Below are 14,274 nucleotides of genomic sequence, written 5' to 3' on the forward strand. Positions count from 1 at the left end.
ATGGTCCCTAATGGTGCTCTAGGAGTTGCTTTTAGCGATTTGGTGTGTTAGAAACACTTTTTAAAAATGAAAGCCCCCTTATTTTGATGTATACTGAATTGTGATTAATCCACCTAAAAGTGAGATAGAAAATTTATTTCCACTAACTTTTAAGATAGAGGAACGATGTCAATGACAAAGTTATAGTAAATTCTACTGCGAGAAAACTTGTTGAACATGCAAACTCTCCAAAATGTAATGGTGTTGAGATAAAGCACGTTGTTTGTGGGAGGCACCCAAAAAATCATGTTTTATTATAACTTTTTTCTGAGATTTTTGCAATTCTTCAAATGTTCTACGAAGTTGTTGAAATTAAGAAATTGCAGATATTTGTCCAAGACGTCAACATTTTTTATTTCAAAACTTAAGAGTTATTAAATAAAGTGGGTTAAAAATACCGCCATTTTGAATGACAATTACTAAGAGATGTGGAAATATGTGGAAGACATTTCGATTCTACGAGAAAGACAGTGACAAGTACTATAAGCAAAAATACTACTCACAACGGGAATCTACCGGCCTGTATATAAAAAATACTTTCCGGCAATGCATGTTTTTCATTTTGTAACAAAATAATTACGACATTTTAAGTATAACTTTTTATAGCAATTGTTTCTATGTGTTATTCTACGAATATTCTAAAAAATCTTTGGAAATGTCAAAGTACACATATGAATCCAAAACTCTCAGCTCTGTAGTCTCCAACTTACGAATTATTCCTAAACTAACACAACAACAAAAGCGATCAACTAAAAAATGCGCAAAATTTTTTGGCTGTCTTTACAAGAATAAAAACCATTACAAAGAGTATTAGGGTTACTGCGCCCTAATTCATCTTAGCTCCTCTATTCATCCCACCCATTGGAACTTATTAGTTAGAGAAGTATTTGCTATCTCTATTCAACGCAACGCAAAAAGTCTAACTGTGCTGCTTCTTAGGAACGAAGGAAAAATGGTGATACTTACTTAAGCGCAATCCAGTCACTCTAAGTCGAGTTATCAACGAAATATTGTGACATCCCGACTAATGAGATGGATAATCTCGTCTACCCTATATGCCGTTTCCATGAAACGATTACGTGGCCGGAATTGTCAATAATTCTTTTGCAAGCACGCATTGAATGATTAAATATTTGAAATTAACCCTCAAAAAGGCAAGGGAAAATTGTGACTTCATAAAGCATCGCTTCTAAGACCCAATGAAACCAAGAGCCTCTTTTTTGTCGTTTTATTAGTGAGAGAATCGAAAGCCCGAAAACGCTCGATCATTTGTATTTCGAATTACAAATTCATTGAAACTAGGCAACTGTAACTAGTCGAGCCTCTGAGACCCCTTGCCTTTTTGAGGGTTAAAATTTGACAGAGATGTAATATATAGGTGAAAATATTTTTCAAAAGATTTTCTGGCAAGTCGGATCCTAAGTAGCAACTCTGACTACACAGTCGTTTCGTGAAAATGATATCTAATACTCTTTGCTATGGTTCATACCCATGAAAATACAGTAAACCTTTTTAGACGTCTCTAGTGTTCACTTTCCAAATCCTGTTAATTTATGAATAGTTTCAGATAACAAAAATTCAAAGTTCACGATTTATATGTGTATTTATTACTTTCAATGATTTTTTAGAATATTCGACACGTAGAAAAAAAATCGCTAAAAAATTTATGCTGAAAAAGTCGTACTTATTTTGTTACAAAATGCAAAACATACATTGCCGGATAGTATTTTTTGTATACAGGCCGGTAGATGCCCGTTGTAAGTAGTATTTTTTCTTATAGTACTTGTCACTGTCTTTCTCATAGAATCGAAATGTCTTCCACATATTTCCACATCTCTTAGTAATTGTCATTCAAAATGACGGTACTTTTAACCCACTTTATTTAATAACTCTTAAGTTTTGAAATAAAAAATGTTGACGTCTTCGACAAATATCTTTCAATTTCTTAATTTCAACAACTTCATAGAACATTTGAAGAATTGCAAAAATCTCAGAAAAAAGTTATAATAAAAAATAATTTTTTGGGTGCCTCCCACAAATAACGTGCTTTATCTCAACACCATTACATGTTGGAGAGTTTGCATGTTCAACAAGTTTTCTTGCAGTAGAATTTACTATAACTTTGTCATTGACATCGTGCCTCTATCTTAAAAGTTAGTGGAAATAAATTTTCTATCTCACTTTTAGGTGGATTAATCACAATTCAGTATACATCAAAAGAAGGGGGATTCCATTCTGAAAAAGTGTTTCTAACACACCAAATCGCTAAAATCAACTCCTAGAGCACCATTAATTAAACGCACGTTTTGGTACCATTGCGACCACTGTGCGGTGTAGTGGATTGCACTGGTTTTGCACTTTCTAGCAGAAGTGTTAATGGAACATACGCAGTTTTCTGCACTTCTGCTAGAAAGTGCAAAAACGGTGCAGTTTCAGTGCACTCCACTACACCGGTGTCAATCAATCGAAAACCCCATATGTGACCGCTAATATTTTGCTTACAGTCCTTTCCTATAGCAAGCGAAAAAAGGATTGCCGCACATTCCAATCTTGCAAATATAAGCCATGAATGTAGTTCACTACATTCATTTTGAACCGCTGCTATGAAATTTATTTTCAACAGTTCCAACGCAAAGGATGATGAAAGTTAAACACACGGGCCATTCACATACATTCGCAACTGCTAGCGAACGAAACCCAACTACAGCACCAAGCCGAATAACCGAACTTTCACGAACATGTAACAGGCACGCTCAGCAGCACGAACGTTTTTGCTTTTCTCTCGTTCGTTTACATGCATAACAGCATAGGTACTCTTGGAGCGTGGCGGTCGCGTTGGTTTTTCCCCGAACTTTCGCATACAATTTCATGTCATTTGAAATGACTTCTTCCAGCCTCGGTTCTTAGGAATCCAAAAATGATATAATTTTGAGCAAGACAAGGTTCGGAAAAGAATCTCGAGCAAAAAATTTACATTATCATAAAATATAAACAAAAGGGTATTGTTTTGCGGATTTGAAGAAATTCTAAAAAGTTATTATAATAGGTTTATACCCTATGTTGGCCCAAAAACTCTATTATTTAAAATAAATAAATTAAAAACAAATAATTTAAATATTTCCACAACTTGGTAGATGCGAAAAATTGTAACGTTTTCCATATCATAGCATTTCTAAGGCAAAATATAGTAATATTTAGTGCATTGATCGCAAATCCAAAAAGAAAGTATTCCAAGTTTCAGCCAATTTCAGAAGATTAATCTAGAAAGACAGTTTCATCTCACTTACCATCAAAGTAGGAAGCAGATATTAGGCCAATGATACTTACATTTAATAAGTACACATCAAAATGACTTCTCGCTCAAAGGGATGCACGTTTGTGAAAAAGCTCTAAATTTAAGTATTAAACAATACATACACATAACTAATTGAATTCAAAGAACACAAATAAATCATTAACTAAGAAATTAGTCACTGATACTAATTATTCATCAATTTTCAAAAAAAAGTTAGTTTCATATATCGACGTATAAAAGAAAAATGACGTGTCCATATGTATGTAAACATCGATATTTATTTTTCGTATTGAAAAAAGTTCTAGAACCTTAGGAAAAACAATTCAAAACTTGTCTCGTTTAAAATAGAAGCATGTTTCCGGATAGTGAGTACTTCAGTGATATTGATTTGTTTGTGGTAATATTGTTCTGCGAGAGACAAAAAAAAATGCCCCGAGTAAAAATATTATTCAAATTTTAAATTTAAATCATCCCGAAATTGGCTAAATGTCGGACATTGTTGTCTTCGGAGGTATTCATTAACGTAACAAGCCCCTCCTTCTGATACTGTATATCCAAAAATCCTGATCTTCTGAGAGCTTTTCATTGAAACACAATTTTCAAAAATATTCTTCAAAATGTTAAAAAAAATTGTTCTAGACCCCCCGATAGAACATTTCAAATTTAGTCTCAGATGAAAGAGAAGTATCTAAGCATTCAATTAGTGAATATTTCAGCGATACTCATTATTTTGTCTAAATATTGTTCTACCAGAGACAACGTGCATTAGTATTAGAGACGCACTTATATCCCTGTTGACAATAAGTAAGTGCCAAACACACACTAAGACGGTTGAATCGGAAATAACAAATTAATTCGCACTTCCGAACTTTTATTCGTACTTGTCATGTGCGCAATGTGCTACAATTAATATTGGGTTCAGATGCGAAACTAAATCAATGCCCGTTTAAATTAACCTTAACCTAATTCTAATGCTGGAATTTTTGTCTAATTTCAGGTAATTTCCTAAGATTGCTGGATATGATGTGATTAAAAAATTTATGAACTTGCAATGGTATAAACATACCGAACAACGACCTAAATATTCAAGAAAATGTAGTTTTTTGACTACCTGTTCATTTGAAAACACAATTTACCGTAGTCAGGAAATACATCAGGAAAATTCATATAGAGTAGACTTTAAACTGCTAACCTTCTCGATCCGAAGCGAATGAAAACATTACCCATGTGATATATGACGATATTTAACCCTTTCAACTTTTTTCTAGTGCATGTAGGGTTTCAAAACTATTTTTTATTGAAAACGGTGGGGTCAAGAAACTCGAAAAAACTTTTTTCATGAAGGTAGGTGCTTCGCTTGCAGTGCTAGAAGCTGCTCAATTTTTACCTTCCAATGCTCACTACATTTCTCCTAGAACATTCACAATAGTCCTATTGCTTGGAAAACGTAGCCAAAAATAGTCTAAATTGATAAGTTTTATCAGTTTTCACTTATATTGCATCATAACGAAGTTATATGAAAAATTTATTTTCCGTCGTCAACTTAAACTGTCCCTGGCAGCACTGCTCCATCGGAATTCAATCAGACTAATTGCAATAACTTCAGTTCTAGAGCTAATACTTGAAACTGTTAATACTCAAATGAAAGCCAATAGTCACATTTATTAGCCTTACTTGTTTTTGTCAGGAAATCTTGCCTCAATCAAAAGTTATAGCTGTTTAAAAACGTTGTTGTCCACAAACAACATGGGCATGAATGGGTTAATGCACTTTTAATCGTTGCACATTCTGTCAGATGTACGGTCACTAGGGTTCGTCGCGGTTGCGGTAATTACCGCAACCGCGCGGTATTTACCGCACCCGCACCGCAAAAACTGCGGTGCGGTGAGACACTTTTTCTCGCGGATGCGGTGCGGGAAATGAACTTTTACCGCGCGGTATTACCGCAACCGCACTTAAATAAATAATTGATAAAGTCTACTTCAAAAAGTGAATTAAAACTTTGACTTTTAGCATTTAAGAACGACGCAATTTATTACCTTACAATAGGGAAACATAATAAACATTTAATTGCTCTAATTTCCATGGACTTTACAATGATTTGAAAAGAAATCCGAATATAATCTATATTCAACCCATCGTTACTTACATTATTAATTTGGCACCATTATATTTACGACATATTTTGAACATTTTGAAAAAATTACAAGCGAACCTTTTCAAATATATAAAATGCACAATCCAATCATTGAAAAACAATTGAATTGTACTTAGAGCTTCCATTTCCCGACGGTTTTCAGCTTCCCGGGATTCGGGAAATAAATAATAGATTTCCCGGGAAATCCCGGGAATACAGAAGAAAAATAAAAAGGTGAATGATTTTCTTGAAAACAAAAGAATAAATCGAAAAATTTTCAAATCCGTTTGATTGCATGTATATCTGTCCTAAAGGCAGTTGTCAGAAAATGGCGATTTGGTGGCCTACACATCATTCAATCATTCGATAGCTCGTCAATAAGTTTACGCAACATCAACTCCTTTTGATGATTTTTCTTGGCTATAGGCATAACCTAAATTTTGGTAATTACGATTACAATTGGGACTAAACGCAGCTGCTGGAGTTACTGTCCAAAATTGGAATTCGTTGTTCTGATACGATGGAATGTAATCAATTTAATGCAAAGCACCTTCTTTAATAATCTTGAATGAAAAGATCGAGCTGCTTCAGGGTAGTGGGCAGTCATTTCCGATTAAATGAGAAAATGTGATATATGGAATCCATTTCCATCACAGTAAGATCAGCATCATTTCGAATTAATTGTGAATCAAAATCAAGTAGATAATGGACGAACTGTACAGCGATGGACGAATCCCACTATCGATTTCTTGTTACGGGTGAGTATCTGGATTGTTTGATCTTATCCCTTCAAAAATCCTTTCTGCATCCTTGAAAGCGACATTCAAAGAGTGTGGATGCGCATGATGTTGGACAGATACAGTGTTGTGTATTGCTTTTCATACATTCAAAAATTTACAGATATTACACCTACGGTATTACAAATTAGACGAAATATGCATTCGATGAACTGACCAAATATTTCTGCAGACGTTTTAGAAACATTCCTTATTTTAAAAAGCGTTTGCGTTAAGCATGATATCACTTAAAACCATCCCAAGTTTTGTAACATACACTCATCGATTTTTTAAGAAAGTACCGCGCGTCACTAACGCTACAATCTGCATTCACTACTCACTCCAAATGTTTGCCGGTAAAAATATTTCCTACAGAATTTCTTTCGCAGAACCTATGCCTTTTGGAATAAATTAAAAATCTTTTTTTCCCGGGATTCCCGAATCCCGGGAATGGGAAAACACAATTTCCCGGGAATTGGGAATCCCGGGAAATCCAAAAATCCCGGGATTCCCGGGAAATAATTTCCCGGGATGGAAGCTCTAATTGTACTGTGAAATTCAATTTAAAAAAGCCTCATTTCTCCCGATTCCTCTTGGCAATCGTGAAATTATGAATCGTGTACGATGGCGTTTTCTCAACTGTAAATTTTAATTAATTTGGAGAACTTAAAGATGAACTTAAAAAAGTCTTAAGACTTAAAAACAACCCAAAGAATGAAATTATCATCATCAAAACAAACGAATTTGGAGGAATCAGCAGTAAGGGAGACAAATGTTTGAAGAGCGTCCAAAATAAGCAAGGGTCCAAATTAGGCTGATAACTTTATTATTCGTTCTTCAACATCGTATTTCTATCTCTGTTGGTTTCTGTGTAAATTCGCAATGAATTTTCCTGCAGTTCGTTTTTAAGACTCCTTCTACATAAATTTTTTTCGCATACGTCCATTGTTCGTCCAACTGGGAATATTTTCTACCAATTTAACAACTAATATTTTTCAGTTAGGAGTATTTTGTAACTTTTTGAAATTAAAGCTTTCGAAGTAAGTATAGGGTATTTCGATTTTTTTGTGTTTCTCAAAGCCTCTTTTCATATTGCGAAAAGTGTCAAAGTTAGCCCAGATACCAAATTTTGCACAGGACTATTTTTGACCTCTACCAACTTCAATTGAAGTTTTTGCATTGGCATTATGGAAAAATATTAGAAAAACTACATAACAAGGTAGATCTTTCGAACTAGCTATTAGAAAATTACAACTCATACAATTTTAAGGGTGCAATCTTAGTATTTTAATAAGAATACATCGATTTCTTGAAAAATACGAAGTAAGTGTTTTAACGTATTTTGTTTCTTAAATCCCCTATTTGTATAAACATTTCTGCTGTATGCTGTAGACCATACATATTTTGCAGTTTTTCAAATGTCCTTCAACAACTCTGTACCGGTTGAGATGGGATGGATACCTGATCTGATATTAATTAAAAGTTTTCCTATTAATTGCAGCTGAAAAACGTTTTTGTATGTATAATGATGAAATACAGCTACATTTCATAGGACTTCAGTGCTATGCTAATGTTTACCTTGTTTCGAAAGTATTTATCTCAAGATTTACGGCATTTTATTAATAAAACTTGCAAAGTTGACATTTTTTAATAAATTTTTCATTCTGAGGAGTCCGTCAAAGTTAATGTTCGTGTAAATAGGAAATTATATATAGTTATACAAATAAATTAATATTTTTTCAACACACTTGAAAAATACAGATTTTTACCGCATTTACCGCATTACCACGCGGTGCGGTGCGGTAAATGCAGTGCGGTTGCGGTAAGCGGTGCGGTTTTATTATTTTTTTGCGGTTGCGGTGCGGACTATCCATTTACCGCCCACATCCGCACCGCGACGAACCCTAACGGTCACGTCTTTGAGTTTGATTATTACCATAAGATCAATTGGATTATACTGAAAATATTGTATTAGAAAAGTAGCGTTACCATTATTTAACGTAGCAACAATGCGTAAAACGATTTTTTGCCCCAAACCAACTGTGCGAAACGTTAACAGCCTTCATCAAGATCGAGCGAGGACATACTCTCATTCAAACGTCATCAGTAAAGGTCAACTTAAACCTAAAAATATGTATATTTTAATTATAGCACGTCAACCTTTACCATAGCTATCAATATACCGCCCCTTTGCTTCCACGCCGTGTCCAGAACATGACGCAAGTAGACAACAGTCTTCAAAAGATCTATCACGAATCATGATTCAATAAGCAGAATCGAGTTTGTAATACAATTCAATTATCAAGCATCTCTTCCGAGTTCATAATCAACTTTGCCCCCGCTCGTTCCCCCGACCTGTCAATAAAGCGACCTTTACGCACGCTGGAAGCCTTCCGCTGGAAATGCCTGTCATTGTATAGGACGTTGGCAATATTTGTAGCCAGGGAATTCTAGCGTAAATTCCTGGAAAATCCCTCGTCATTTGTTCGTCTCTTCTGACAACGCACAGGCACACACACACACCGCGTTCGCGGGCATCGTTTCCACCATTAAGCATCACTTCGTGCCTTCTGGGCTGCCAGTTTCAATTACTGCGTAATGAGCTAGTTACGGGGATTGTATCATTTCCGACACCAACTCAGTGTCACCTTCGGGTGGGGGTGTGGGAAATTGGGTTACCACGCAGTGCGGGATTTATAACTTTGGTTAGCTGTATTGTTTGCCCGTAGGCTCGAAATAAGATAAGCTATTATGATGGTTTCTTCGCTCGTTATTCTTTGTTTCTCAAAAACTATTAGATAAAGGTAGCTGGAGTCTACTGCAATATTTCGTTCGAGGATGCACCATGCCACAACTGTGCCGAAAAAACACTTTATTTATACTTTTTCTGATCAGTTCTTTGGGTAAATCCGGACACAATGATTTCTACAAGATCTTGTAGCATTTTCTTATTATTTAAGTTGGACTATCTCTGAACTAAGAATGCGAATAATTATTTTTGTCTTGAAAGTTAATACGAAATTATTGTAACACAATTAGCAATAAAATGTCCCACTAAAAAGAAACAAGAATTTAATACAATTTCTCTTTGACGTGCACTGCGAATTTCGAAGTTGTGTATTTTGTTGCGGCAAAGATGGATGCCGGGATAGATTTTTATTAGACTATTGCCATTGCGCTTGCAGTTGTGCAGTTCTAATGACCCTGCCACTTCTAGTTTTCCGATCTGTATACTTCACATCCTTGTTCTCTCTTGAGTACTATGGCTTTAAATTTTCATACCCCGTAATCTCTAGCTAATTGAATGTCGTTGTAAAGAAGAAGGTGACAATCACGTTACGGTAGGTCCACGATGTTCAGCCTTCAAAGAAGTGACTGCAACGAGGTCATAGTGGAGGTAACGCAAATCAACCTTAACCACTGCGACACAGCACAACACTTGTTGCCGCAATCTGTGCGATATATCGAATATCCTGGAGCCACATCATATCCCGGCGAGCGATGGAAACTCGATACCAGATAACGCCTAATTAGTGGCGAGTTGGAGGACTGGAAGATATCCATTTTAGGAAGCGGTTTATAGTGCAGATGAAGGATTTGTAATCGCTAAAATTAATGGAGTCTTTTTCTGCAGCTGCTACGCATTTTCGCGTTGAACGATCGATGGAGACACAGAAGTGGTGGAAAAGCTGTCAGAAGAGTTTGCGAATTGAAGTCCAGTTATCATAGCTGACTATTTCAACGCTTGGGAAGTAGAATGGAGCAGCCGCTTCACCATCCCAACGGGGAGTAATCTATTCGATGCCTTTGCAAAGATGAACGTAGGTGTCGCCAACGAACGCCAACCTACACCTATCGCCAGGAAAATCGAAAATTATTTATTGATGCTATCTTCTGCAGCCCTGAGCTGGCAGGAAATTTGAATTGGAAAGTTTGGGAAGACTTTCAATGACGGTGACCACCAAGTGTTTCGGTACACTATCGGAAAGCGAATGCGACTCAACCAAAAAAGCGAAGATCGAAAATGACGAAGTTCGACCAGAGAATTTTGGTTGAAGCGTTGAGGATTGAGCGCAATTATTTGTACTTAGGGGCTGATTGTTGACCTACGTACAAGTTATCGCCGAGCTCGGAGGAGAATGCAGAAAAGTTCACAACATCGCTGAAAGAGCAGCTTTAAAACCAGCGTATAAGGCGGCAAGAACCGAACTTAACAAGGAAGTCAAGCTCAGTAAGAAAACCTGCCTAGAGGAGCTTTACCGTAACGCTAATTCATATCTGTGAGGCGATGCCTATAGAGTTACCATGGCGAAGATATGAGGACCGGTAAGACCTCCGGATAGGTGTCCGGAGATGATAAGAGTTATTGTAGAAGTGCTATTTCCACATCATGAACCGACGGCCTGGCCGCCCACGTAGTACGATGTTCAGGATGTCTACGAAGAATAAGTTCGAGTAACCAACAAGCAGCTGATAGCGGTGGCAAAAGCCTTTCGAACCAAGAACCAAGCAATCCTAACGAACCTGGATATGTTTAGGACCGCGTTAAAAACGTGTATCGACAATGGTAACTTCCACGACATCTGGATGTGGCAATAGATGGTGTTGTTGGCGAAGCCCCTTGGAGATCCTTAAGCCTACAGGACGATATGCCAGTTGATTACACTCAGTAAAGTGCTGTAATCCTTAATAGGCTTACAACATGCATGGAGAGAATGAATAGCCTATCCAATATGCAGTTCGGTGTCGGAATGGTCGTGGAAGCTATAGAGGCTACGCAGAAGCGGTATAGAATAGGAAAGCGTTACTGCGGAGTGGTTACACTGGACGTAAAAAACACCTTTAACAGTACTAGCTGGGCTGCAATCGTCGATTCGCTGCATAGATTAAGAGTTCCAGATTAACTATGTAGGATTATGAGGAGCTACTTTTAGAGCCGGACACTGATCTACGAAACTGACGTCGGAAAAAAAACAAGTGTAATAGTACAAGCGCCCGGGCCCCTTGGTGGTGGAAGAACGCTATGTGGGAAGCTAAGCTGCAAGTAACCGGGCGGGCCATAGGTGGTGGATAATGCTCAGTCGCGATAGCAACTATTTGTGATTCGCGACCCGAACCAGTAATGGGGACTGACTGCGGGCGTGGTAGGACGAGGTAGTGGGCCGTACACGTTCTAGGCCTAAACACCACATGCCCTAAAGCAGCCCTGATAAGCCGAGCCAGCGCCGCCTTTAAATAAGCGCTTAGCCCAAATTTCTCTCTTCCCGTGATCCTTCAGCGTTACTGCAAGGTTAGCACAGGCCTAGCTAGCCGTCCGTAAAAATAGCATGCTCAGGGTGTTCAACAAGAAATTTTGGATGGACAAAATTGGCACAGACGTAGGCAACGGAAACAGACAAGAGACTGGAAACTTGAGACATGGAACTGCAGGTCGCTTAACTTTATCGGTAGCACTCGTATACTTGCCGATATAGTTAAATACCGCAAGTTCGACATTGTGGCGCTGCATGAGGTGTGTTGGAGGGGGTCTACGGTGCGGGTCTTTCACGGGAACCATACCATCTACCAGAAGCGTGTGATCGGATGGTGGCCGGTCAGCGACAGAATGTGCAGGTTGAGGATCAAGGGCCGGTTCTTCAACATCAGCATTATTAACGTGCATAGTCCCCACCAGAAGCGCATGCAGAAGCGGTAGGAGCTCATCGATGCTCCCCTTGAGGACTACTGGACCAGGACTAAAGCAGCCATAAGCAGCACTGCGGAGAGCGTCCTGGAATACGTACAGGGGAGTCGACGGAACGGTTGGTTCGATGGCGAGTACCAATCTTGCTTCAAACCACTCGTCAGAACGTGGAGTCATATCGACGGAAGCGAAAACAGCAGACTCGTCTTTTTCAGGACAAAAAGCGCCGCCTGGAAGAGTCTGAGAGAGAGGAGATGGAACTGGTGTATCGCTCTCCAGAAACACGAGCGTTCTTCAAGAAGCTGAATGACTCTCGCAACAGGTTTGCGCCGCGGGCCGAAATGTGTAGACAAGGAAGGTGGCATCTTGACGGACGAACGTGAGGCGGTCGAAAGGTGGAGGCAGTACTACAATGAACATCTGAATGGTGTGCAGGCGGACAATCGGGCGTTCGAGGAGGACAATTATGTCAGTGTCGCAGCCGACGGGGATATACCGGCGCCCACTATGAATGAGGTTAACGAGGCTATTCAACAGCTCAAGAACAACAAGGCAGCTGGTAAGAATGGTCTAGGAGCGGAACTCTTCAAGGTGGGTCCGAAGAAACTGACGGAATGCATGCACCGAATAATCGAAAGAATCTGGGATTAGGAACAGCTACCGGAGGAGTGGAAGGAAGGGGTCATCACCCCGATATACAAGAAAGGCGACAAATTGGACTTTGAAAACTACAGAGCAATCACAGTGACAAATGCCGCTTACAAAGTGCTATCCCAAATTCTGTTCCGGCGCCTATCACCGCTGGTAAATGGGTTTGTCGGGAGTTATCAGGCCGGTTTCACCAACGGCAGATCAACAAACGACCAAATCTTTACTATACGGCAAATCCTCCAAAAATGCCCTGAATACCAGGTCCTGACATATCACCTGTTTGAAGACTTTAAAGCCGCATATGACACAGTGGACCGCGTAGAGCTATGGAAAATGATGGACGAGAACGGCTTCCCTGGGAAGCTGACAGGACTGGTTAATGCTACGATGGATGGTGTAAGGTATTGTGTCAAAATTTCGGGCGGCCTCTCAAGTCTGCTTGAAACACGCAGGGGACTAAGACGAGGCTACATGTGCGGATTGATGGCTTCGCGGGTGTCTAGTGTTTTTTTTGACAATGGAGAATACAATTTACGCACTGACCCAGTACACGTACATAGTAGATGCCAAGCTATCACACGGAGTGTACTGAAGTGTCGGGCTCCACCATGAACAAGTTAATACCGACTAAACTCCATTGGGCTCCACCATCGTTTTCCCCTCTCGGTATTACTTCTGGGGGATGGCTGTACTTGATGTACTCACTTTCTCTCGCTCACGCGTTCATACATCCTGTATGAGGCTTACTTGGGTGCTCGCTCTGTCATACCCTGATTCACTCTCTAACACTCCATGTGAAGCTTACTTTTGTTCTCACCCCTACTACGCCATGTGAGGCTTACTTTTGTGCTCACCTCTAACATACCATGTGAGGCTGACTTGGATGCTCACCCTTCACTCCTCTGCCACGCCACAAGCTATCAATAGCGAAGTCCAAACTACGCTACGACCCTCCCGTCTTGGCATGAGACAGTCCATATATACGCCGGATGGCTCGGTTTACCCCTTACGCGGTTGCCAGTCGCTGCGCCAAACCTGCCTCAGCATGACCAGACCATTCACTCACTTTTTTGCGCTCGGCCCTTTCCGCTCCAACTAACCAATCACTAGCTAGTCCTGCCCGTCGTCTGTTGCTCGGTGCGCCAGATTCTCTGTAGCCTGCAGGCAATCTGAGTGGTTCCGGTCGAGACTGCGTTCCACTCCTCCACCGCTTGACACATGCGCTGAATAAGGGTATCAGGGGTTGTGTCCCAGCCACAGACGTCAAACATTGCTCTCCTTTCGACGTCGAAGCGAGGACATACAAACAGTATATGCTCGGCAGTCTTGTCAACACCTGGGAAGTCAGGGAAGACGGGGACCTCCGCGTGCTCGAACCTGTTGAGGTGCTGTTGGAAACAGCCATGGCCTGACAGGAATTGTATCCGATGGAAGTGAACTTCTCCATGGGGTCTACCCACCCAGCTCGATATGATAGATATCAGCCGGTGGGTCCACCTGCCTTTCGAGCAGTTATCCCTGCCATCTGGCGACCGGAGCCCCCCTGTTGCGCCCGTGGACTCCTCTAATGCCACGCAGCTCAAAGCACTCCTTATCTTCCCGGATGACCAGCCCGACTGGCATCATGCTCGCTATCACGCAGGATGCATCGTGTGATACAGTGCGGTAAGCAGATACCATTCTGAGGCACATC

General features: G+C 39.8%; 1 protein-coding gene across 3 annotated transcripts in view; it reads left to right on the top strand.

Moving 5' to 3' along the window:
• LOC131684311 (diacylglycerol kinase eta) overlaps window positions 1-14,274 on the top strand; it is a 455,577-nt gene that overhangs the window by 167,925 nt on the left and 273,378 nt on the right. The window contains exon 2 of one of the 3 annotated variants that reach the window (XM_058967064.1): window positions 4,332-4,359. The exons of the other annotated variants lie outside the window; for them this stretch is intronic. The gene's annotated coding sequence lies outside the window, so the exon portion shown is untranslated. The remainder of the gene's footprint in view (window positions 1-4,331; window positions 4,360-14,274) is intronic. 3 annotated transcript variants of the gene reach the window in all.

Source organism: Topomyia yanbarensis, chromosome 2, assembly GCF_030247195.1.
Source record: "Topomyia yanbarensis strain Yona2022 chromosome 2, ASM3024719v1, whole genome shotgun sequence".
NCBI classification, from domain to species: domain Eukaryota; kingdom Metazoa; phylum Arthropoda; class Insecta; order Diptera; family Culicidae; genus Topomyia; species Topomyia yanbarensis.